We start from the raw sequence: 27,538 nt of genomic DNA, 5'->3' as shown, positions 1-27,538 counted from the left end.
TCTTGTGGGAGTTTTTTAAGAAAATGGTTGGTTTTCCTCAAGGATGTTATTTCTCTCAACACATTCAATTGTGGTCAATGTATAGCATGGAAACAATGAAAAGAATACCAGATTGCCTTCTGGGTGGAAAGGGTAGAGGGAAGGAAGGGTGGGGAGGAAAAGTAAAAAATTCAAAACCTAACCAAAAAGTTATAGGTAGAAACTACTACTGTATATAATTGGAAAATAAATAAAATATTTATAGAATTAAAAAATAAAAATAAAATAAAATATGGGTCCAATAAAATTGGTGTCCAATTAATCATCTATCACATTCTGCTTTTTAGGCAACTAATGTATATGGAATTAAAAGTCAATACTGAAACAAATTGTTATATTCATTTCCATATTCATAAATTCTAAGGATTGAAGGAGACAAATGATAACAAAATTCAAGAAGAGGAATAAAAGGTGAAGAATTTCTATGGTAGAGAAGCTAGAAATGTGATCTTAAAAGGAGGTTACATGGTACCAGAATTGAAATTATGCAACAAAGCAATATTCATCCAAATTTCTATGTATCGGTTTAGAAATATAAAACTTGACCAACTGACTCACTATTTAACACAGTAGTAGAGTACATGATTAATAAGTTTAAAAAATCCCTATGTTGATAAAAATTGATTAGGAAAATTAGAAATTATTCTGGTAGAAATTAAGTTTTGAACAAAAGTTTTGAAATTAAGTTTTGAACATAACAGATACCTGGGGAGTTGGAAAAATATGACTCCTATGTGGGAAAATTTCTATTACTTCCTGCTAGTTTTTTTTGCTGTATCTCCCCTTTCATCCCTAAACACTGTTCAGATTGATGGGAAAGTATTATAGACAATCCTGTTATATTTTTTCTATTCAGCCTATAAATTCTGTCTTTGTAATTTTCATTTCTTTTTTAAACCTCTCAGAAACAGTGTATTGTAGTTTGATGTTCTCACTTTCTCCATAGCACTCTGTATCATCAAAGGTTAGTCTTTTCTTTTGTTTTACAGTCTTTATTTCTAAATAGTTTGTTTGTTAGATCTGTAGTCTCATTTCTTTATATTAATGGTTAACTATTGCTCTATTTGCTTATCAACGGAGTCTTTGAGCTTTCTTCTTCTTGAGATCTTTGAAAATTTCCATGTTTTTCCATTCCTTTCTTTCGCCTGTTCTTAATGACATCACTCCCTTCCAATGGTGGTTTCCTTGAGGCCTCCAAGTCATTCAGTTTCCTCCCATACTGGATAATTTTTGATTTACCAGTTTGGACTTCTGCCTTAACAAACTTTTGGGTGGACAATAATGACCTCTTCTTGATGCTGAATTCTATACTTTAGCCATAGTGTTTTCCTCTCCATGCATAACATCTTGTCCCATTTCCCCTGTTCTTCCATTCTATGACCCAACACCAGGAGGCAGAGAGTTGCAACACTAGATTCCATGGAGTTGATTTCTATAATTTGATTCTCCAAAATTCTGGGAGGAGGTCAGGAGTAGGATGTGGAGAAAGGTGCCCCTTTCCTTCTGAATCTCCTAAAGAGAACTAAAGAGAACTTCCTAAAGGAAGTATCTTCCCCTGAAATATAGGTGTCCCACTGACTTTGTAGCCCCAGAAAGCCTCTGCCCATGGAGTACGATTTGTAGTGGCCAGAGCAGATGTCCGTAATCTGGAGCCAGGATCTCCATAACATCAGGAAGAGGACTGAGAGATGTAATGTGTGACTTGGGTTTTCTGTGAACCCCTTGGGTCAGGTATTTGGGTTGGTTAAATATAACTTCATTATCTGTAGAATGAGAGGTGGGGGAAGAATGTTGAGTGAACTCAAGTAGAAAACAGTTTATGGCTTACTTGATTTTGTTTAATCTTTAGAATAACAGGTATCTTAAGTCATGGAAACAGCTGAAATTGCCTTTTCTCCTTGGCTCATTTGATTTAAATGAGGGAGAACTCAAAGTCATAAGACTAACTTTTTCCTCTGTCCTCTTGTGAACAGATACGAATCAAACCAACTAAAGATGGCCTGGGATGGAATGAGAGGCCTTGGCCTTTTTAAGTTAATATCTTTCCCAGGTCTCAGCTTGACTGAAACAATACCCATTCAGTGTATGAAGAAGAGTTGTTTGGCCTTCATTCTCAAAGAAGAGCATGACATAAAGGGAGGTGCTTCTATGACATGCATGTGAATGAGATTTGAAGGGGTTGTTGTGCTAAGTCATCAATCTCATTTTCTCCTCTGAAGACATCGTAGTCCAATGATCAAATATGGATCAGGATCACTGGAGATTGCCTTGAATGTGAAGCCGTCAGGACTAAGTGACCTACCCCCAAGATCACAGAGCTATTAAGTAGCAAGTCCTCCTGACCCCAAGGTCAGTGCTCTATTCACTGTATCATCTAATTGTGACCAAAAAAAAGATCATTTAAGCCTGGAAAAGACAAGTGGCAAAGACTTGCCTCTTTTGCACAATAGGAAAAAACATCAATCTGGGAGGTGAAGACCTTCAGGATTTGAGGCCAAAACAGAGACAATGGACTTTCACATTCACTCTGAATCAAGAAGGACCAAACAATGAGCAAGGGGGGACTGGAGGTGAGCTGGGACCTATTGCTAGTCAGTCAGTAAGAGGGAGAATGATTTGGGTTGAAGGCATGATCCTTAAGTAAGAAATCTAGTCTTTAACCCCAAGATATCTTGAGAGATATCAGAGATCAAACTTGGACAGAACCCCTAAAGTTAAGGGTATAAAACCCAATTGGGGAGTTGGAGAAAGAAGAAAGCAGGAAGGGGGAGAAGGAGATATCAATCTAAATTATTTGAGGCTACAAATGATAATACAAAATGTTAGATTATATATGAAGTTTCTTTGCTAAGATATATCTAGAAATCTATAAGTAGAAATCATCATGGCTAATAACTACCCTGATACAAAGTTTTTGAGGCATATTTAAATACCAAGGACAAAGAGTCATAAAACTGAGTTAGATAACCAATAAGATTTCATGGAGATGGCAAGGTTATACATTATGATCCTATGAAAATTTTTAATATTTGCTTCAAATTCCTATTGATAAGAATCCTACTTAAACCAGAGAAGGAGATATTTAAAACAAATGTAGGATTTTCTCACTCTTGACCAAGATGCCACTTATCTTGTGATTTCTTGACTCAAATAGAACTTACTGATATTATTATAAGATGGCCACTTTGTATTGACACAGGTCAATTCAACATCGAAATAAGAGAACAGGATTTGACATGGCAGATTCACATTTTTACACACAGAGTTAACATTTAGATTTATAACTCTTAATCAGAGGCTCAGAATATAGACTTTGTTCACAAATTTTTTTATAAAAAATTTAGTAAACTTTGACAGTCCCCCACATTTTGATCAAAGAGACACTGTAGTATCCACTATAGATCAATTTAAAAAGATGTAGGGAGATGATGGATGTAATGGAGGGAAAATGGCATGTCTTTGGGACCTAGAAATGCCAGGAGAAAGGAGCAGGCAAGGTAAGGTCCATATTAATACATAAAGGTGGGTGAGGTATTTACAATGTCAAAGGGGCAACTTGCAGTGATTAAAAGGGGGCAATCCCCTTTGGTTTATATAGACCATTTAGATAAGAAACCCAAACAGCAAAGAAAAATTCAAGTCCATTTCTTCTAGAGCTATCTGATGCAATTCTATGGCTTCAAATGACATTCCACAGGTCCTCCAGCATAAAATTACTTCTAGAGCTCTTCATTTCTGATTAAAGAACCTCTGATCACAAATTTAATAAAATCAACTTTTTGCAACAAACTCACTCAGGTATTAACTATATTTTGATTTTTGCAAGGCAAATGGGGTTAAGTGGCTTGCCCAAGGCCACACAGCTAGGTAATTATTAAGTGTCTGAGGCCAGATTTGAATTCAGGTACTCCTGACTCCAGGGCTGGTACACTGCAACACCTAGTCACCCCCATAGTCTAATTTCTAAAAAGAAAATTTTCTTTGGCAGTTTCTTGCTGAAAAAATTACTAGGCTTTTTTTCTTTATGCTCTAGCATAAATCTCAACCCTGAAATCTTAAGATCAGATGATATTCCTCTAAAGATTAATAATTTTAAATTACTCATTTAAAAATACAAAAGAATAAAAGGAGAATTTACTTTTTTTAATATCAATTTCATTTAGTCAAGTTACTGCTAGAGCTTGCAAAAATAGAAGTGCATGGGGTCCAGCTTCCACGGGGTCCTTGGAGCTTGACAGGAGGGAAAGAGTCGGCAAAATGAGTTGAGTCAACACAGGGGTTAAAGGTTGACTGATGGCTGCTCAGATTTATTTTTTATAGTTTCAGAATCATGTATGCATCAAGCAAGCAAACTAAGATCACTTCCTTGGTTACAAAAGTGTACAATTTTCATTATCAATCATATAGTTCATATGGTTACAAGTTTAATTATGTAGTTACAAGTTTCATTATCAATCATATAGTTAATTGATTTTTTTTAATCCCTGCTCAGACCATGATGACTTCAACCTGTCTGTTATCTAGTTTATTACTACATTGCAAAATTGTTGATTCATTTAATGTCAATAATTAAGCAATTCATTTAATGGAATGTTTTTTATATTTTCTGTGTAAGTAATGTTTTTCAATACACTCCCTTGACAACCTATAGTGAGGGTGGGAATGCCCATCAGCTGTGGTATATGATTATGATGGAATGCTATTATTCTGCTTTAAGAAATAATGACTGGGGGAAGCTAGATGGTGCAGTGGAGAGAGACTTCCTCCTGAAGTCAGCAGGACCTGAGTTCAATTTGACCTCAGACACTTAATAATTGCCTAGCTGTGTGAACTTTGGCAAGTCACTTAACACCATTGCCTTAAATTTAAAAAAAGAGAGAGAAATAATGAATAGGATGCTTTCAGTAAAACCTGAAAAAAATGCATGAATAGGTGCATTGTGAAATGTACTATATACAAAGTAAGACCAATATTTTAAGATGATCAGTTATGAATGATTTAGCCTTTCTCAGCAGTGCTGTGACTCCTGACAACTGTGAAAATCTTAAGATAAAGAATGTTATTTCTCCAAAAGACAGAGCTGATGGTATCTGAATATAGATTGAAGCATACTTTTTTAACTTTCTTTTTCTTTTTTTTTTTTGGATGGCAAGTCTATGTTTTTCTTCACAGTGTGACTATTATGGAAACCTTTTGCATGACTACACATTTTTAACCTAAATTAACTCAATGCAAGGGAGGGGCAGAGGGGAGGAGAGAATTCTGATCTCAAAGTTTTAAAATTGAATGTTAAAGCTTGTTTTTACATGTAACCAAGGAAAAATAAAATTTTTAAAAGATAAATATTATCTATAATGAACAAATTGAAACTAGGAATCTTAAGGTCAAAGATGAAATAAAAAGGTTTTGATATCAGAATAAAACAAAAAAAAGTAAATGTGATTAGGACAGACCATCAAATCAGAAAGAGATCCATTTTTCCAATATGGCAGGTTTGGAACTGTAGTCTAACTGTGGAGAACAGTCCAGCAGACAATCAGTCCACACACATTTGTTGGAAATACTTGAGACACAGTGCTTGGACAAAGGTTGAACCAGAGCCTTAAAGGTTTGCACTAGGAGTGTATTGTCATCTTTCAGCTCCAAGGTGGAACTTGCTAGTCAGAAATGATCCTGCCCAGGACTGATCCCTCCATAATCACAAAAGTCTTGCATGATGACTTTGGTCATATGACTCAAGAAAAATTTCTATGTTGAGTAAAAACAGTTTTTTTATTGTCCAAAAACAGCCAAATATGTCACCAAGAAGTGTGAGGCATGTGGTATGTGCAGAGGAAACCCGCAAATATTTAAGCCTTGACTGACTCTTTTGAAAGAGAGAGCCAGAGCATCAGTTACACATTGTGGTCACTGATGACTTCCTTGATAAGGTTTCACAGGCTTATCTATTAGCAAGCAGACAACTTCTAAGGTTACTAAAATAATTTGGAGATTCTACAGGAGGAGATGAAGACCCCAGGCCTCAACCATCTCCCTGTCCCTTCAGATCCCAACCATGGGAACCATGGCAGAAGAATTCCAAGATGAGGAGGCAGAATAGGAGGAAGAGGAAGAGGAAGAAGAAGAGGGCGAGGAAGATGACACAGCTAAGGGTGACAATGAGGGTATAACTGGGTCCTCCAGTTTGGGTGAGGAAGAGAGAAGAATTCTCATGAAATAGGCCATCCTCATCTTGTCTCTGTAATTATCTCTGAACTTTCCTCTCTTCTGTCTCCTCCACAGTCTCTCACCCCCACCAGCTTCCAATAGTGTGGCCCAAATCTTGCTCAAAGAGGGCTTAATATGAGTAGAAAGTCAGAAATGTAGATGGGGAAGTATGAATCAGAGACATATAGAGAGAATCCCATGTCCCAGATCAAATCTTGAGTCTCCATGATCCTGAACTTGGGGACTGAGTCAAAATGTTTCTTCTCCCTTGTTCTGGGTCTTTTGACCAGAGTCAAGGTCTTGGTTTCATTCATTTCCTTGCAGGGGCTGAGGGAGGGAGTCGTCATTGGTCTTCTCCAGTGAGTCTTATGGGCTTCTTCCTCTCACCTCTCCCTATAAGCAGCAGAAGATAACTGCATTGGATCCAGAGACTTCCATTGGTGCTGAGTTGACAGCTACAGCTATAATTACCAGAGTCCTTGAGGGTCACATGAGTCAAGAAGAAATGGACTCTATGATGAGTGGTATCCATACTCAGCAGAATTTTCTCAGGAGCCCCTGAGGATCCCCAGCACTAGAGGGTCACATCAGCCCCTGAGGCCATCTCTGAACCAGGCCAAGCTGAGAGGGAAGGTTTGGGAAGTGCATCTGGAAATACAAACAGAGAAGAGAGATCCTCAGGTCCAATACAGTTGTAATGAAGGGGCAGGGAAACAAGAGATGGGAGGTCCCTGAAAAACTCCTCAATCAACAGCTCTCATTTTTTTGGCTCATAAGCCCTTCCTTGCCCAAAGTCTTCTTCCCTGGAGAGACATGGAGGTTAAACCTCAGATCTTTAGTGGGCTCACCAGGAAGCAAGAAGAGGTTTCTTCCTTCCATCTTTGTCCCTGGAACTTGGAGCTGAATCTGAGCTAGTCTGTCCTTCCACCATTGCTCTCCCTTTCCTTAGGGACTCTCAGTCCAAACATTTACCTCATGATTTCAAAAGACCCCAGAACATGCCCTCCCAGATTTCCTGGGTTCCCTCTCAGGTTTCAGTACTGTACTCTTTTAGGGCTTGAGGGGACCTGGATAGATTCTCATCTTCAGCAGATCTCTAGGATGTCATTGGCCTCAGACACCTAGTATGGAGCCAACCTCTCCTGGTAGACACAGATGTAGTTGTCAGTAGTAGTAGTAGTAGTAGTAGTAGTAGTAGTAGTAGTAGTAGTAGTAGTAGTAGTAGTAATAGTAGTGGAGAGGAAGTGAAAATTAGCCAAGGTCTCCACTGGGGTCTGGCTGTTCAGGGGCAGAGGGGTCATCCCCACCTTCAGCAGAGAGATCATATCATTGGGGAATGTCAGAGGGGCAGCCAGCACTGGAGAGTCTCATGCATCCCCAGCTCCACTACAAGACCTGGGAGGGCTGAGAGGGAAGACCTGGGAAGAGATCCTGTGAGAGAAAGAACATTTGGCTGGGAATCAGGATGCCTGGGTGAAGTTCCTGCCCTATCTCTGAGTCTTTGAATAACTTTGATCCATTCACTGGTCCTATCTGAACCTCAGTTTTGTTTAGTTATTTATCAGCCACTTCCAATTCTGAGGTTTTCTTGGTATAGATACTAGAGTGATCTGACATTTCCTTCTCCAGCTCATTTTACAGAAGAGGAAATTGAGGCAAAAAATGGGTAATGTTCAGGGTCACCCAGCTAGGACACCTCTGAAGCCAGATTTCAACTTGGAAAGATGTGTCTCCCTGACTCCAGACCCAGTGCTGTACACCATGGCTGCCCATGAGCTGCAGTTTTCTCCTCTGTAAATGAGGGAAGCTCATACCTTTCTATCCATGGCTACCAGGAATCTAAGGAGACTTTCCCATTACAGGGAGCTCACCCAGTCTATGTTTTCAAGCATCTAATGGCTCCCAGGAAGGAAGATCATGGCCCCTCACTCTTTATATGGGCCAACACAGCTCCATGCTCAGCCTAACCCTGGGCTCAGATCCTGGTCCAGGAGAGAGAAGGCTAACCTCTGAGCCCTGTCATTCACATATTGTGTGATCCTGGACGGATCCTTTCTCTCCAAACCTCACTCTACTCATTGGTAAGGGGAGAATATGACCTCAAGAACCTCTAAAGTCCCTTTCAGCTCTGGGTCTCTGTGACTCTTCTCCTCACCTCTAATTCAACCACACATCCCACCTTTCTTCCCAGGATTCTGGATCAGAATAGAAATGCTTCATGTCTTCCAAGACCTCAGATCTTGACAGTCCCCAGAATAGAGTCAACTATTTAGAGACCATACAACTATCTATATGAGACCCCTATCTGAATAGAGAGCAAAGGGTCATACTCAGAGTTATTCTGAGGCCCCCCACACTCCCCTCATCTGGCACCACCAACTCCAGGACATCACTGGGCTCTGATCCTCTAGCAGGGCTGGTATTTCCCTATAGGCACAGCTATAGCTCCCAGTGTTCTCAGGTCTCACAGATGGGAAGAGGAAGGTGATCCAGAGATGTGTTGATGTCTGGGACTGGAAGGGCTCCTGGGTCCCAGCCTTCAGAGTGAAAGTCACTTCTTCAAGAGAAGACAACTTAGGCCTTGAGAACCAGAGAGTTATGATGACTTCTGGAGCTAACAGAGGTCATTTTGGGCCCAATGGGTGGCCTTGGGAAGTAGATCTAAGTAGAAAATGGTTCAAGAGGTCAGGATCATATGTCATATCTAAGCTTCCCCTCTAATCCCCTAGTGAGAGGGGGAAAAAAAAGCAATTTTTCTTTGTTCTTACTTTCTTATCAAGGGCCTATAATGAGATGGGAATGCCCCACTATCTTGGGACACAAAACAGTCCCTGTGCAACAGAAGAGGGTCCCAGGGTCTCCTACAGTCTCCCCCTCCCCCCACTATCCTTCAGTATTCCCAGGATTTTATGCTTTCTCCATAGCTCTATTGGCCCCTCTGTGGGGAATGGAATTGAGGTCTTAGGGGGTACCCATCTCCAGTCACCAAGTACAGTCAGCTTCAGGGCCTGACTAGGATGTGATCCCTGGTGGGAGGATATTCTCTTGGAGTAAATATACTTGTAGTTCTCAGTGTCCTTAGTCCTCACATATTGAAGTAGAAAAAATATCCCTGGTTCCAACAAGGCTCTGTAGCTACAAAGACTAAAGGCTCTTTCCCTCCAGCAAGGCAAAACTGTGTTATAAATGGTTCATGAATACTTAGTCCAGAATGATTGAAATGACTTTTATTAAGATATCTTAATAAAATGACATGCCTCTTTCATGGTGGGAAAGAGGGGCTGGGAAATCCCAAAATGCTACATCTTTTATGCACTTTGAAAAGCTTTGTTCCTGCCCCCTTATGTCAACCCATAGGCTGGGGTCCCAATCTAAGTGGTTCATTGGCTCCCATACATTTGGTCCACCCTGCACATTATACTAATGAGCAAGAACAGCTAGTTCTCCTCCAGAATGGGCAAAGGAGAAGGTCAAGACTACTTTAACTTAAAAAAAGGAGGATCAATCTCAGCAGTTTTTGATCAAATGGAGACTAAATCTTTTATCTTAACTTAGTATCTGCCCATAGACAACAACATAGGCAGACGCTAGTCTTTAATGTAAACTAACACTGCCTTCCCATTCTTGTAGAACCCAAACACTCAGATATTCCTCACACTTGTAATCTTGGGAGGGGGTCTAGAGTGAGATTTGTCACCTGATGGTCACTTTTGTCCCTAGGGATATTGTTGGAGTTGGATGAAGTAAAAATGGAGGGTCTAGGATGCAGTCTTGTGAAAGGAGAAAGTTAAGGACCTGATTTCTCACCCCAATCCCTTCCAATTATTACATGAAATATAACTGAGAGGGGGGAGAGTGGGCCAGGGGTCTCTGGTCAGACTCCTTTGCTCAGTCCTTTTGTCCTGTTCATGGTTGAGTAACTGGTCATTCTCAGGAAGCTGTTCTGGACCCAGGATGACTCTGAGAACAAAGAGTGATGGGAGAAGAAGTGACAAGTGAATCTTTCAATGACAAGATGGTGGAGTGAGGAAGGGACCCTCTGAAGCCCTCCCAAGTGTTCCTTAAAACAACTAGGAAACTGTCACAGAATTGGTGTAAGAGCAGGGAAGTAGCTTCCTAGACAATCTGGAAAGGTCTCTTTCATTGTGGTGGGAAGGGAGTAAGGTCCAAGAGTGGCAGCAACAATGAAGTCATGATCCAATTGTGTACCACTAATGAGGCTCCACCCTGGGTCTGGCCAACCACAAGACCCTGCCTGTGGGCCCTAGGAACAGAAACATCCTATTTCCATAGTAACCCAACAGCAGGGTTCCACCCTTAGGAAACACCAACGCAATGACATCCCTCCCCCAAAACCAACCACAAGAAAGACTTTGCTACCATAGAAATCTAGCAGTAATGCTTCACCCCTGGAGCAGATTAAACATCTACCCCAAGGGGATGCCAACAGGAAAACCTCACCACCCAATGAAAGTCAGAAGGGAAGTGTACCTTCAAGAGAAAAACAAACTGCTAAAGTCTGAAACTTAGTGAAAGTCAGCAGTAGAGGGGCAGCTAGGTGGCACTGTGGATAGAGTACTAGCCCTGGAATCAGGAGAACCTGAGTTCAAATCCAGTCTCAGACACTTAATAATTACCTAGCTGTGTGGTCTTGAGCAAGCCACTTAACCCCATTGCCTTGCAAAAACTAAAAAGAACCAAATAAATAAGAATTGAACAAGTGAAAAATAATGATTATCACACATTTTTATCAAGATATGATAAAATAAAATCTAAATTTTTTTTTAAAATTGAAGAAAATTTAAAATGTCTCATAAAAACAAGTGACCGAGAAAATAAATCAAGGAAAGATAATATTAATGTAGCCACTGGCTACTTGAGTTCAATTCTGTCAATGAGGAATCATTATTCAGACTCTGGAAAGCATGGGTGGAAAAAAAACAAAAATTTATTAGAGAGGTTACAACACATAGGAAGGGCTAGGAGGAGAGAGAGAGAGAGAGAGAGAGAGAGAGAGAGAGAGAGAGAGAGAGAGAGATAAAAGTACAGCCAAGCAGTGTTGGCTGGGCCATGGTCAGAAAAGACTGATGGCCCTGAGATTCTGTCCAACCCAGGTTTTTATGTCTTGCCTCTCATCCAGAGGGCAAAAGAACGCCCTTCCTCTTACTAGACCAGGAATTAGGTAGAGGGTAAGGATATCAGGATATAAATTTTACATTAAACAATGAATCAATGGTGCATCAAGATTACAATTGTTTCTATTACAATCATAATTCTCTACTTCAAGTCAATTTACATCTCTACCAAAATTCTTTCTGCTACATTCATCTTTCCCCTGCATCCTCCCCAACAAATTATTTGGGATCAGGTTCTTCTGGACCATTCAGAGTTCATTTGGAGATGAATGTATTACAGCGAGGGCTTCACTGAGGCAGGGTCCAGGGAATGATTGACTGGCACGAGTGGCTGGCATCTGCAGAGGTTGGTGTTAGAGCCATATAGCTAAGAGAAATGAACCTCAAGGGAAAACATTGAGCAAGCAAAAACCAGAGATATTGTAACAGAAAATAATTAGGAAAAATATTAGGGAAAAAACTAGTAGTTCTATAAGGGACAAGAATTATACTGTATAATTCTAATCCAGTATCAAAATATCTTTTATAAGTACATAGGTTCCAATAAAACACAGATTCATTTGGTGGATACCATATAAGTTGCAAACAAAAGCTCAAAAATAGTAAAAACAAATGTACTGAACAAACGTTTTAAAACTGCACATGTCCAAAATGTAATTTGCAACAAAATCTCTTAGTTTTGACCATTTTTAGAATGGACAAAATTATAGTTGAAGAATGGATCTCTCCTTTAAAGCATTATCCTGACCCGCTGGCTCACTCTCAAACTTAATTAGGATGCACCTGGAATGATCATGGCAATTTGCTATTACAGAGCAGAGAGGGACAAAAGGACAAGTTCCCTTCTGAAGTCATATGGACAATATTTTTCAATGGGCCAGGAACTTTTAAAAGAATCCTACCCTAGGTGAGGCTAGGGTCATTCTTTCAAAGGTCACTTACACTATCTGAGCATTAAACCCCATAGGTCTAAATGGCTTCATTGGCATATTGTCTTTCAATTTTATCATACCTGATGTCAGGTAGATCAACATGTTATAATATAGCAATTACTATAACCAGAGAGCTTCAGATGGCTTGAGCACTAAGGAGAACCCAGAGTGTGCCAGGCTGTAATTTGGTATAAGAAATCCAGGGAAAAAAATCATAATTCAATTTTTGCTCATGCAGCTAAGGACAGTGCTGTAAATGAAATGTAATAAACAGATTTTGAGATGTAAAAACAATAATATAATTCATATATATATATATTTAATAAAATAAACTTTTTGCAAAGAACCCAATTAGTTATTAACTGTTTAAAATAACTAAACATCTCCTTCTGGCTAAGTGGTTGCCCATCATCTCCATACTTCTCACATAACAATTGGTTAGAGATTGCCACCAGAGAAATCTCAAATCCTCATCAATATTTTATCTTCCTCATGTTACATGGGTGCTTTTCCCTCAAAGCAAGTAACCAATTTGGTCCCCGTTTACATATATAGCTAGAAATAACTATATATAAATTTTTAACTTCTAGCCATCTTTAAAAATACAAAGTATTACTTTCAGAATTCTTTAAAACCATTAGAACATCTTAGGTAACTTTAAATTTACAACATGTGTAATTGATTCCAATGAAATTAAACAATAGTAAAAACAGCTAGACTATGAAGTCAATTAACAACATGAGTTATTATTCATGAATCCACAGATTTATCCCAGAAGGGGGTCATAATTTGTGATATTTCCCTTACCACCCCTTCAAAACAATGACATGTTAATTCCAGGTTTTAACATTACAGTATTCAAATAGCTTACATGTTCACAAGAGAACCAAACATTGTTAGTATTTCTTTGAAGTTAAAAGAGAATATCATGTAACTGATAAATACATATACATATATACCCTTCCATAAACATGTGATGCTAGATGATGAGAAAAAAAGATTACAAATTTTCTTCCTTTACCTACCTTGTGAGATTGTTGACAATTATCAATATTGATTTAGAATCAAAACAGATTAGATTACAAATTTAGTACATCTCTTTTCCAATAGAAATCAGTAAAATACATATGATTCAATATTCCTAAATTCCTTGACAAACAATTTATCCCAATTATATTTTCCTTCTTAATAACACACATAAATTCTCAAGACTTGGTACAAAACTTTGGTGCCTAAATTACTCTCAGATAATTTCTTCTTTCTTTAAACACAAGGTGGTGACCATTTCTATCAAAGGTCTTCCCACCCTCTTTTCAAAGCTTCTTGAAGACAGGGAGTCTGAATTTACTAAACCTTAGAGTCTCCATTAAACTAAGTTGAATACAGCCTTCAGCCAATATTAGGTTAACAAAAACTTTGCTCACACCTGAAATCATTTCAAACTTTGCCACTTACAAACTTTCAAATGGTATAAATGGATAGGCTCAGGTCCCAACTTCATTAATTACTTAATTTTAAATTAAATCTTTTTAAGCAATTAAATTCAAAGCCCAAACTAAGAGGAGTAACATTTAACTCAGGTATCTGTAACTATTTTGGATATGAATTACACACACACACACACACACACACACACACACACGCATAAACAATAAAAACAACTCTTTTATATCAAATTTACTGAGGTGAGATTGATATTCTGGCCAGTACCAGATCTGGGAATATAGAAACATTTCCACCTCTCCAGGCTGGTAGAAATGTGAAAGAGAGATGTGAAAATGTCCCATCGATGTTTAAATACACATGTACTCACATATATATTTATTTTATATTTTTTTAATGTACCAATTAAGATCAGTCAAAAAAATTACTTTTTTAAAATCAGAATTTCTTGAGGAACCTCATATATATATATATATATATATATAGAGAGAGAGATAGATAGATAGATATAGATATAGATATATACATTAAGATTTTGAAATAGCCAACCAATAGTTAAAATTGAATATATTCTTAAGTAACATTATAAAGTTCAAATCCAGTTACTCTATTAAAGAAATATTAGTTATTAGCACAGACTTAATTTAACTAATTGACAATCATGCCTATTTCCCCTTCCTCCTCCCAAGGGTGGGACTTTCTCAGCCCAGTTAAATGGGGCTTTGGAATTGATAAACAACTGTAGCCTAAGAAAAACATGGTCTTTGCCCAACCTCCCCTTTCTCCCCAAACCAGGAGGAAGGCATGGGGAGTCCTCTGTTTTCTAAAATGAGTTTTGGGGTGTCTTACCCTTCCTGCAGTGAAGCATGCATTTCATCTGAGACATAGGTTTGAGTTTCAAAGTTCTGAAAAGGAAGATTTCCCTTCTCCTTCCCCTCTCCCTCTGCAGAGGGTGGGGGCAGCAGAGAATGAGAGAGAGCATTTCAAAGAGAGAGAAAGTACTACCCAAGGATAATTTCCAGGAGCTCAGATGTTTTGCTTTTGTCAAATCTAATTCCTTGCAAGGAGCAAGCAAGCACACAGCTGGGGGAGGAGTATTGGTATCAGATTTTCCCACGTATTTTAATTCTCATCAATTTATAGGTAGGCAAACATGTCAATTGGACATATGTCAAACAAACGTCCTTCCTTAACAACCCTCATTCACAGTGGGGTATAAACCAAACACACTTCAAAACTGCCATTCCTCCAGTCAGTCTGAACAGGTCAGGCCCACACCAGGGCAACTGCCAAACCCACATGGGTTCATCTTAGCTGACAATCCACAACCCAGAAGGAGGGCTAGGGGTCCAATAATTTTCCTACTTTCCTAAAAATCTAGGATCTAAATAAAAGAGTGTGTTTCTCACCTGTGAGGAATGTAGGGCATTGTAGATCTTCACAGGGTGTGGAGGGGGAGCCCTTGAAATCCATTACAAAGGGGGAATGGCCCCAGCCAAACACAAAACTGGGAGATTTCTCCTAATCCATTCCAAAAATGACAAACCCAAGATTAGAAGAAACTAGTCCTTAACTGGTCCAGAGTAACCTAGAGTCTTGACCTTCTCCTTTGTATGTGCTCAAGGAGCTCTCTCTGTTTTGCCAATGAGCAATGTGGGGAAATGTATATGAATCAATGTATCAGTTAGATTTTTGATCCCCAGTCTATGGTTGGCATGAAGGGGCAGGAACAGAACCTTTCAAACTGCATAAGAGAGCTAGTATTATGGGGTTTCCCCGCCCCTCTCTCCCACCATGAGAGAGGTGTTCCATTTTGTTAAGATATCTTAATAAAAAACATTTTAATCACTCTGGACTAAGTATACTCAAGTCATTTATAACATCGTCTATGGAGTTGGATCCAATTTCCCAGTCAGGGCAGAGTCTCTTAACTGGTCTTATATGTATATGTGTTTATCAGTTTTGTGATATTCTCTTTTAACTTAAAAGAAATACTAACAGTTTTTGGTTCTCTTGTGAACATGTAAGCTATATGAATACTGTAATGTTAAAACCCAGAATTAACATGTGATTGTTTTGAAGGGATGGTACGATAAATATCACAGATTATGACCCCCTTCTGGGATAAATCTGTGGATTCATGCATAATAATTCATGCTGTTAATTGACTTCAATGCCTGGTTGTTTTTACTATTGTTTAATTGCATTGGAATCAATAACACATATTGGAAATTTAAAGTTACCTAAGCTGTTCTAATGGTTTTTAAAGAATTCTGAAAGTAATACTTTGTATTTTTAAAGATGGCTAGAAGTTAAAAGTTTATATATAGATATTTCTAGCTATATATGTAAACTGGGACCAAACTGATACTTGCTTTGAGGGAAAAGCATCAATGTAACATGAGGAAGATAAAATAACAATGATGATTTGAGATTTCTCTGTGGCAATCTCTAACCAATTGTTATGTGAGAAGTATGGAGATGATGGGCAACCACTTAGCCAGAAGGAGATGTTTAGTTATTTTAACCAGTTAATAACTAATTGAGTTCGTTGCAAAAAGTTGATTTTATTAAACATATATATATATATATATATATATATGAGGAGTGAAGGGCTAAGTACAATGGACTAAGTATTCTCGGGCCATTTATTACATATATATGAATTAGATTATTGTTCTTACATCTCAAAATCTGTTTATTGCATTTCATTTACAGCACTGTCCTTAACTACACGAGCAACAATTGAAATTTGATTTTTTTCCCTGGATCTCTTATACCAAATTACAGCCTGGCACACTCTTGGTTCTCCTTAGTGTTCAAGCCACCTGAAGTTCCCTGGTTATAGGTAATTGCTATATTATAACATGTTGAACTGCCTGACACCAGATATGACAAAATTGAAAGACAATATGCCAATGAAGTCATTTAGCCCTATGTGGTTCAGATGGCATAAGTGACGTTTGAAAGAATGACCCTAGCCTCAACTAGGGTAGGATTCTTAAAAATTCCCTTACCTGGCCCATTGAAAAATATTGTCTATATGACTTCAGAAGGGAACATGTCCTCGTGTCCCTCTCTGCTCTGTAATAGCAAATTGCCACAGTCATTCCAGGTGCATCCTAATTAAGTTTCAGAGTGAGCCAGTGGATCAGGATAATACCTGTTGGCATATTTAACGGCTTTAAAGGAGAGATCCATTCTTCAACTAGAATTTTTGTTCATTCTAAACATGGCCAAAACTAAAAGAGAAGATTTTGTTGCAAATTACATTTTGGACATGTGCGGTTTTTTCAGTTCATTTGCTTATACTATTTTTGAGCTTTTGTTTGCAACTTATGTGGTATCCATCAGATGAATCTGAGTTGTATTGGAGCCTATGTTCTTATAAGAGATATTTTGATACTGACTTAGGATTACATAGTATAATTCTTGTTCCTTAGAGAAATTCTAATTTTTTTCCTAATTATTGGACCTCTGTTAAATAGCCTTTTCTCTTACAATATCTCTGGGGTTTTTTTTGCTTGCTCAGTTTTTTTCCTTGAGTTTCTCTTAGCTGTATAACTCTAACACCAACCTCTGAAGATGCCAGCCAGTCATTCCCTGGACCTTGCCTCAATCAAGCCCCTGCTGTAATACATTGTTCTCCAAATGGACTCTGAAAGGCCCAGAAGAATCTAGTCCCAAATAATTTGAGGGAGGAATGATGCAGGGGAAAGATGAATTGTGAATGTAAAAGAAAGAATTTGGATGGAGATGTAAATTTGCTCTTGAGATGTAAATTGACTTGGAGTAGAGAATTATGATTGCAACAGAAACAATTGTAATCTTAAAAATTATTTGGGGTGGAAATCCCCCTCCCCGCTTTCTTGATGTACCATTGATTCATTGTTTAATGTAAAATTTGTATCCTGAACTCCTTAGGCTTTACCCTCTACCTAATTCCTGGTCTAGTAAGAGAAAGGGAGTTCTTTTGCCCTCTGGATGAGAGGCAAGACATAAAAACTTGGGTTGGACAGAAGCTCAGGGCCACCAGTCTTCTCTGACCATGACCCAGCCAACACTGCTTGGCTGTTCTTTTCTCTATCTATCTATCTATCTATCTATCTATATATATATCTATATATCTATATATCTATCTGTGTATCTATCTATCTATCTCTACCTGTCTCCCCAGCCCTTCTGATGTCTTGTAAACTTTTTAACAAATTTTCATTTTATTTCCAATCTTGCTTTCCCGAGTCTGAATGATGATTCCTCATAAGCAGAACCGACCCAAGTAGCCATCAGCTACATTAGAATTACAAGACTGACTGAAAACCATGATTCAAATTTAAAAAGATGGAGCATTCTTTTTAAGAAATTGCCAAAGAGGGGCAGCTAGGTGGCATAGTGGATAAAGCACGGGCGCGGGAGTCAGGAGTACCTGGGTTCAAATCCGGTCTCAGACACTTAATAATTACCTAGCTGTGTGGCCTTGGGCAAGCTACTTAACCCCGTTTGCCTTGCAAAAACCTAAAAAAAAAAAGTAAAAACTGTGCACCCCTTCTTCCCAAGGCTACTGTGAATCATCTAAAGAAGGAGTAGCACACTCTCCTGGCTGGGTAACCAGGGGATGCTGATCATACAGGGAAAAAAAGATCCCAAATTTGAAGGTGGGAAAAAATCCACTGACTTGCTCAATTCTTTCCAGGTCTCAGCTTTACATCTCTAAAAGAGAAGTCATGTTACATGTGTTCTCCTCTTCACATAATTATTGAGGAGGAAACATTTCAGAATCTAAAATATGAAGTGGGGAACAAGAGGATCCCAGAGCCTGAGGAAGTAGGGTAGGTAAGGCAAGGAAGGTAGTAAAACCTGAGTGTTTTTTCTACCTGTAGTCTACTCTCTCATGTCTCTCAGGACTGGCCTCCTTCCCATCAGGGAGGGTTATATACCAACACCCTCTCACCTGTCACTACCAGGGTCAGGGGTCACTGAGCTCTGACCCCCAAGGGCCCCTGCCCAAAACAGCAGCTGTAGCTTCTCGCATCTCTCCAGTCATCCACACTTTTGAACACAATGTGCCAACTGCCAGGATTCATTTCATTCCTCTCTGAGATCTCCATCCTTCCATAACTGGGATCTGTCACTCACCAGGAGACCATGGCAACTGAGGGGCTTATCTGCTCTCTTGAGTACCATAGGACTTGGGACAACCCAGAGGGTGATCCTGGGAAAGAAAAAGAGCCCAGATACCCAGAGATTTCTTTAATGATTGTGTCTTTTTCATTGCCAAATTCTAAAGCTCCTACCTGAATCTTCCCAACCATTCATCATATCTATTACTCTATTTATCCTGGGATTAGACATCTGAATTGATCTGGCTCAAGAAGAATAGAGAGAATAGTGGGAGGTTGGGAGTAGGACTCAACCAGCTGTCTTAACCACCCATACCTGACAGAGCACGATAAGAGAAGTTCAGGTTATAAATGACTTCCCTCCAGCCCATGCTGACCCTCCCAGCTCTCAACAAAGCCCCTGACCTCTTATTCTGCTTTGGTCAGAAGATGAATGAAGAGTCATCTGAGCAGACATAGGAGTCCTGTTCTGTCTTAAAATGTCCTTCCTAAGGAGCTGGGCAGGGTGGCTGGCATCCTGCTTTCTTCTTGTATGTAGGCTTCTGTGCCTTTCTGCTGAGCCCCTGAGGCGCCGCGGTGGTCATGGCACCAGAAGATAACTGCAGTAGCAACCTGCTGGCTGCTGAAACTGCCAGCCTGGAAGAACAATTGCAAGGATGGGGAGAAGTGATGTTAATAGCTGATAAAATTCTTCAATGGGAAAGAGCCTGGTTTGCACCTGCAGTCGTGGGTGTTGTTTCTTTGGTATTCCTTTTGATCTACTACTTGGATCCATCTGTTCTTTTTGGTGTTTCCTGTTTCGTTATGTTTTTATGCCTGGCTGACTACCTTGTACCCATTCTTGCTCCTAGGATATTTGGCTCCAATAAATGGACTACTGAGCAACAACAAAGATTTCATGAAATTTGCAGCAATCTAGTAAAGACACGGGGCAGAACTGTTTGCTGGTGGAGACGTCTCTTCACACTGAAGGAAGAAAATCCTAAAATGTACTTCATGACCATGATTGTTTCCCTTGCTGCAGTTGCTTGGATTGGACAGCAAGTCCACAATCTTTTCCTCACCTACCTTATTGTAACTTTCTTACTGCTACTTCCTGGACTAAACCAACATGGAATCATTTCAAAGTATATTGGAATGGCCAAAAGGGAGATAAATAAGCTCCTCAAACAAAAGGAGAAGAAAAATGAATGATATATCTCCTTCATTCATTATCATAAATGTGACATGGTGTCCTAGGGAACAGTTTCTACAAAGTATGTGTACTAAAATGTTACAGAAGCATATTTTTGTTTTCTCGTTTAACTTTCTGACTGGCTCTTGATAAGAATCTGAGATTGGTCAATTGAAAGGCCAGTGTCTTTGTGTAAAATTCAACAGAATGTGTCTTCACTGAAAGGGCCCCCCCTCTGAACTTCTTGTACTTTTATTACCCAAGGTTAACTGTACTGGCATTTTTAGGGAACTAAAACAACCCTATAGTATAGTATTCTTGTAATTCACTAGTAATTCACTTTAATCCTTTAGAATTTTAACAGTAACTTGAGTAATACAGTCCATCTTAATAGTGGAATATCTCAGGTTAAACTTTTCCTCCTGGATGGTCTTTGGGTGTAAAAAAAAAGTAAATTTCACATCCTGCTTCAAAAAGTTAGCTCCATGGATATAAAAACCAGTTTTGTCACTTCTGGTGAAGAGATCATTTAGCATTGATTTTCCATTCTATTCATTATGGAGATAGATAATCACAGAATTACTGAAAAAATGGTTCCATGGCCTAGCTAAAGTTAACCTTTTCCCCCTAACGAATACCCTGGCAATGTGCAGAAATTTGCTATTTCTGCCAAGTAGCAATCTAGCACATTGTTGTCAGTCATTCGTGTCTTCACACTTTAGGTACAGTAACTTCTACTTAGAAAATTGAGAAGCTTCCTTATAGTAACTCCTAAACAGAGTCCTGCTGTTATAATTATCGAAATCCCTGACCTGGAGGAGAGGGCAAAGGAAGAACTAATGAGTAAAGCCACCATTAACCAAATAAGAGTTTATGACCAATAGTATTCACCCATAGCTCTAAGGCCAAACAGTAAAACTCACCCTTAAATTGTTTGTCCAGCCCCACTCTAGTAGATAAACAGATCTTATAAGATATTATTTTAAATTCTCACACCTATAATGTTACAACTCAAGACACTGCTGTCACCATAGTTTTAGTATAAAAACAAGTGGTTGCTCCAGTCCTTTGACCACTCCAAAAAGAAAAGGGCTTTTGCTAAAAGCATGTTAGAAAGTCTGCCTCTGTTATGTGTTTTGAATTTATCAGATATTCAAATTATAGTCAACCTAATAGCCAGAAATTGAGTTGGCTTTGAATTTGAATAAAGAAACCTCTGAAGCTTGCAGCTCTTCTTCACCTACACCCTGCTCCCTGTGAAAAATGTCGAGGAATGTTTAGAAACAATACTTAAACTCTTAATAAGTATGATGTAGTTTTGTGAATTTAATTGCACTGAAATTAAAACAACTGGGCTGTGATATTTATGTTCTAACAGTAAACTTTTGTTTTCACTTTACTACTGTGGTCAAGGAGCCCATGTAGCATGATTAGTTTTTTGAATGTTGTCCGATATACAAACGACCTAGAAAATATTACATTTATTTCCTCTTGTAAATAAGCCTGTCTTCATAGCTGTTTTTGTGTGTTGTACTTATTGATGGCCTCTGCTGTTTTAATCCTGTATTTTCCTTCTGTGTTTTGTGTAGAAAGAGGCGAGAAGAGAAGAGGGAGGGGAAAAAATAAAAATATTAAACTCTTCAAAAAAAAAGGAAAAAAAAATGTCCTTCCTGTCCTTCATTGTAAGTGAGCCAAGGACCTTGTCACAGGGTCCCTCCTCATCAGCCCAGATCCTGGAGACTCACCAATGGAGAGCAAGAAAGACATATGTGGGTCTTCAGCTCTGGTCTGACCAACCTCAACTGTGCAGAAGGGAAAAGGTGTCAGCACTGGGGGCTGGCCCACAGTGTGGTGGCCAGCTGTACTGCCTTACAACTTCTAAACCTAGACCCCAAAATTTCTGCTCATGTATTGTTGAAACAAATTCTTCAAAGCTTAATTCTAAAGGGATCAAGATATCTTAAGTTTAACGTGGCCTGTCAAGGAGCAGATGCTCTGATGGTTATGTAGTGTTGAAGACCTCTGAAGGGGTTAGGGTCCAAAATATCTAGACTTTCCTAGAAATATCTAGACCCCTCAGAAATAATCTTACCCTGAAAAGACCAAGATTGACCCCAGAAGGCTAGACTTCAAAACTATCATTCAACTGGTCAGTGAGCACTCAGTACATGTATGGTATGACTTATGAGTTCCTCTTATTTTCTGCTTTCCCATAATGGGACAGCTAGGTGGCACTGGTCCTAGAGTCAAGAGGACCTGAGTTCAAATCTGACCTTAGACACTTAATAATTATTAAGCTGTGTGACCTTAGGCAAGTCACTTAACCCCATTGTCTTGTAAAAACCAAATAATAATAACAACCATAACAAAAATAAAACAATGATTATCATTAATATAGCATTTTAACCCTCCCAAAGTATTTTACAAAAAATGTTCTCATTGGATCCTCACAACAAGATGGCAGCTACATTCTATATTATCCCCATTTTTTCAGATGAAAAACTGAGGTAGATGAAGGTGAAGTTACTTGCTCAGATTCACACAGAAAAAAAGGCAAGTTTATCTGGATAATCTTTTCCTGTCTTCTCTAAGACTCAACTGACAACATCCAATCTGTCCAGTTGTGTCTTCCATTGTTCCCTTCTGACTTCAAATCAATTAAAATCAGGAATCTGACTTCATATATTGTAGGAATTTGCTGCCCTGACCTCCAGTTATTTAAAAGTCCTGTAACACATCTCAATAATAATCCTTTTCAGCCCAGGAATAGCCAGCCATGATATTGGCTTCTCTATTGCAGTTCTCTCAGTTATTGTATCTACCATGAAAATTGTCCCTTAATGCGAACATCTCAGGAATCCATTGGGACAATAGCATCAGTCCTGGGCTACCTTGCACATCATCACTCAGCACTTCCCTGGTCGTGAGCCAGTAGCCTCTGCTTAGACAAGACTGCTCCAACTCAATGATCACTGATCTAGTTTCTTCATTATGGCATACCCTTTCCTATATATTGGAGTGCAAAGACAAAATGAAAGAAATTGGACTGCCCTCATGAAGTTTATCTTCTAGTGATGAGGACAAAAATATATTTAAATACACATGGGAGAGGGACTTCACAGCTCTCTCTTCAATGGAAGTTTGTAAATGACAGAACAGGAAGTTCTAATGATTCAAAGAAAGAGGGGAGGAGCAAAAACTAGGACCCAAGTGTCACCAAAATTGAAATAATTAGGTGTGATAGAAGAGAGTCTGATGATCAGACAGTCTTGGTCTGGCAGCCCATGACTATGAATCCTGGGGGGGGGGGGGGCATCATTGGATGGTAGGTTGTCAGCTTTTCACTTCAGGAACAAAAAGGAAAGATTGGTTTAATTTGCATTACCTGCTGGGTCAAAAGGGAGCTGAGCACACATGTGTGATGACAAGTCTAATGGTCACTGGTCCTGTCTGATGCATATTCAATCAAGAACAATTAGTAAACATCAAATATACAACAGGTTCTAAGCTACCTCCCAGGGGTTCAAAAGGAAAAAGACTCAAAGATTCCATTCTTTCATGTGAGACAACAGGTACAAAGGGATATGATTATGCCAAATAAATAATCAGGCTTAATATAAAATAAATATATTTTAATACATAGAATATATTTATTCATGAAATAAATATATGCATGTGGACAAATGTGTTCATATGAGAAAGAAAGCACTTGAAATGAGATGAATGTGTGTGTGTGTGTGTGTGTGTGTGTGTGTGAGAGAGAGAGAGAGAGAGAGAGAGAGAGAGAGAGAGAGAGAGAGAGAGAGAGAGCAGGGTCTTCAATGAATGGAGGAACCCTACAAGGTAGTGGGAAAAGCATTTCAGATATGATAGGTGGTCCAAATGAAGATATATTCTAAATAAATACAGATGTATGCAATTACTCATACACGTGCACACACACACACACACACACACACACACACACACACACGCAAAACAGTATGGTGAAAAAATAATCACAGTCAATTTTTTATCTCACCATCCAGTGATTTTAGTGAATTTCAAGCTTGGAATGTAATCAATATGGTGAGACAGAAACCTAAAACACTGCTGAGATCATCACCTGCATTTTGAAAAGTGTTGATAATGATAATGATGATGATGATGACGTTTGTCTTTAGTTCTCAAAGAGGACCATGACATCAGAGTGGTGATGCTATGACAAGCACATGAATTGGATTTGAGTGAGGGAGGGCTGTACTAAGTCACCAGCCTCACTTTCTCCTCCAGAGTCATCTGGGAGCAGTGGCCAGATATGGATCAGGATGATTGGAGATGGCTCTGAATGTGAGGCAATCAGGGTTAAGTGATTTGCCCAAGATCATACAACTAATAAGTATCAAGGGTCTGAGGCTGGATTTGACTTTTGAAGTCAAGGATCTATTGATAGAAAAAAGCACAGTGATGAACTAATTCTTTCATTTTATAGATGAGGAAACTGGAACCCAGGAAATTTTAGTGACCTATTCTGTGCTGGAAAATAGGAGACCATTCTATGTTAAACCTATCATATTGACTAATTTAATGAACAGAAAAATGGTGGATGGTGGAAGGTGTGCAACTGGTATACTGATGCACTGTTGGTGGAGTTATGGACTGATCCAACCATTCTAAAGAGCAATTTGGAAGTATGCCCAAAGAAGTCTAAAACTGTATATACCCTTTGATCCAGAAAGACCACTACTAGGTCTATATTCCAAAGATATCTGCCAAAAGTGAAAAGGACCTATTTATACAAAAATATTTATAGTGGGTTCCTTTTGTGGATTAGAATTAGAAATCCAAACAAAGACCTTCATTTGAGAAATGGCTAAACAAGTTCTGGTATACAATTGTAATGAAATATTATTTTGCTCTAAGAAATGACAAGCAGGATGATTTCAGAAAAACCTGGACTAAAGAAGTGAAACATAACCAGAAGTAACACCACACAGTAATAGAAAACAGGAACAGCAAGATTGTTTGATGAAGAACTGTGAATGATTTGTGAATGACTGATCTAAGCTAATCTATGCAATTCAATTATCCAAGACAACCTCAAAATCTTTAATCATTTTCTTAAACTTTCTCAGGATCTTTTATATCTAATTTCCCAATGAGGTTTGGGTTTTTTATTACAATTACCTGAAAGTCTTTCAGGTTGTTCAATGTCCAATTTTTCTGCATTCTAGATTATATTCAACTTTACTGGATAAATTATTTTTTGTTGCAATCCTCAATGTATAATTTTCCAAGGAAAATGGAGTAATGAAGGAAAGTTCCTGGTTCTAATAGATTCCCAGGAGAAGTCTAACAAGCTTTTCCAGCATAGACAGCATCTCTACAGCCAATTATTATCAAAAATTGAAAAAGAATATACTTATTTGTTTTACTTTATGAGACACATATGATTTCCATACCTAAATCAGAAGAAAAAGAAGAGTTATGAATCAATATGATTAATTAAATTTAATTCAAAACTTTTAAATACAATCCTGTTGAATAGACAATACTTCTTTCAAGAAATCATTCATTATGTTCAAATTGAATTTCTATTAAGGATAGAATAATAGTTCCACATTAGGAAAATATTTATTATAATCTTTTGGGAAAAAATATCCAAAATTATATAATTTATCTCAATGGATGGAAATAAACCCTTAATGTTAAAAAATTAATGTTTAAAAGTCATATAAAATATAGTGACAGAAAAAAATTTTAAATAATATTTTATTTTCTCCTATATATGTAAAAATAATTTTCATTTTTTTAGATTATGGGTTCCAAATCTATCCCTTCTTCCATTCTCTACCACTTCCCTGAATTGAAGCTTGGTATATTACATATATGCAATCATATAAAGCCTATATTAGTCATTTTGTAGAAGAATAGAAAAAAGAATCAGATATGAAAGAGAGAGAGAGAGAGAGAGAAGTAGTATTCATCTGTCTACATTCAAATGCTATCAGTTCTTTCTCTGGAGACATATAGCATTTTTCATTATGAGCCCTTTGATTCTTGAAACATAATATTGGTGAGAATAGCTGCCACTCATAGTTGTTCATCATACAATATTGCTTTTGAAGTTCTGCTCAATTCACTCTGTATCAGTCCAAATAAATCTTTCCAGGTTTTTCTGAAGTCATTGTTCATCATTTCTTAAAGAACAATAATATTCTTATAGAACAATAACATTCTTTTTTGATTAGGTTTTTGCAAGGCAAATGGGGCTTGCCCAAGGCCACACAGCTAGGCCATTATTAAGTGTCTGAGGCTGGATTTGAACTCAGGTCCTCCTGACTCCAGGGCCAGTGCTCTATCCACTGTGCCACCTAGCCACCCCAGAATAATAATATTCTTACAGAACAATAATATTCCTTTACAATCATATACTGCAAGTTATTCAGCTATTTCCAGTTAATGACATTCACTTGATTTTTAATTCAATAATAAAAACTTCTCTAAATATTTTTGTATAAATAGGTCCTTTTATCATTTTAATAATCTCTTTTACATAATAGTCTTTCTGGAAAGGGCATAGTTGTCCTTTGGGCATAGTTTCAAATTATTCTCCAGAATAATAGGATCAATTAACAATTCCCCAACAGCGTATGAATTTTATGAATCCCTCCAACATAATCACCCAGTCTAGACAGAGTCCTATAAGAGATGGTCAGGTTATAGATGGCCTCCCTCCAGTTCATGCTGACCCCTACCCACTTCTCACCAAAGCCCTGGAGCCTCTAATTCTGCTTTGGTCAGAAGATGAAGAGCCCTTTGAGCAGATACTGCAGTCCCACTCTGCCCAAGAAGGGTCCTTCAGCATTAGCCAGCCAAGGACCTTGTCACAATGTCCTTCCTCTCCAGTCTGACTCAGGAGACTTACTAATGGAGAGCAAGAAAGGGACTGTTAGGTGTAGGATGGGTCTTCAGCTCTGTCCTGAGCTACCCAGTCTCAATTTTGTTTAGGGAAAAAGGTCGGCGGCCTAATGGCTAGGTCAGGATGTGGTGACTGACCCTGCTGCCTTAACACCTTATAAACTCAGGCCCCTTGATTTCCACTGATATTGACAAAAGAGGAACCCTGGTCCTTCAAGCCCTAGCTCTGAGAGAATCAGGATGAGTCAGGTTAATGTATTCTGGCAAAGACCAGAAGATCCCACAAATACCTGAATGAACCTTGAAAGGACAGTACCCCCCATAAGAAGCCTCACCCTGAAAGTATCAGTATTTATCACAAAGCCTTAACATTATGACCTCAGAAGACTAGACCTCAGATCCTTAGCTTAACAGTTGGTGAACACTAGTCCCAAGTGTGATGTGACTTCTGGATCAATTTCATCCTCAGCTCTCTTGAGTTAAGTAACATGACAGTAAAGGCAATAATAAAATAATGGCTAATACATATATAACATTTGCAGTTTGGCAGAATAATTTACCAATAATATCGCACTTGATCCTCACAAC

The 27,538-nt window shown here is 38.4% G+C and overlaps 1 protein-coding gene and 1 pseudogene across 1 annotated transcript in view; one reads left to right on the top strand and one right to left on the bottom strand.

Annotated features, from left to right (window-relative positions):
- Positions 1-27,538, bottom strand: part of LOC141509174 (uncharacterized) — a 1,085,709-nt gene that overhangs the window by 915,775 nt on the left and 142,396 nt on the right. The window lies entirely within an intron of this gene.
- LOC141509981 (ADP-ribosylation factor-like protein 6-interacting protein 1 pseudogene) lies at positions 19,459-20,554 on the top strand (annotated as a pseudogene).

The sequence above is a fragment of the Macrotis lagotis genome, chromosome 1, assembly GCF_037893015.1.
Source record: "Macrotis lagotis isolate mMagLag1 chromosome 1, bilby.v1.9.chrom.fasta, whole genome shotgun sequence".
NCBI lineage: Eukaryota > Metazoa > Chordata > Mammalia > Peramelemorphia > Peramelidae > Macrotis > Macrotis lagotis.
This window is presented reverse-complemented; position numbering and strand designations above follow the sequence as displayed.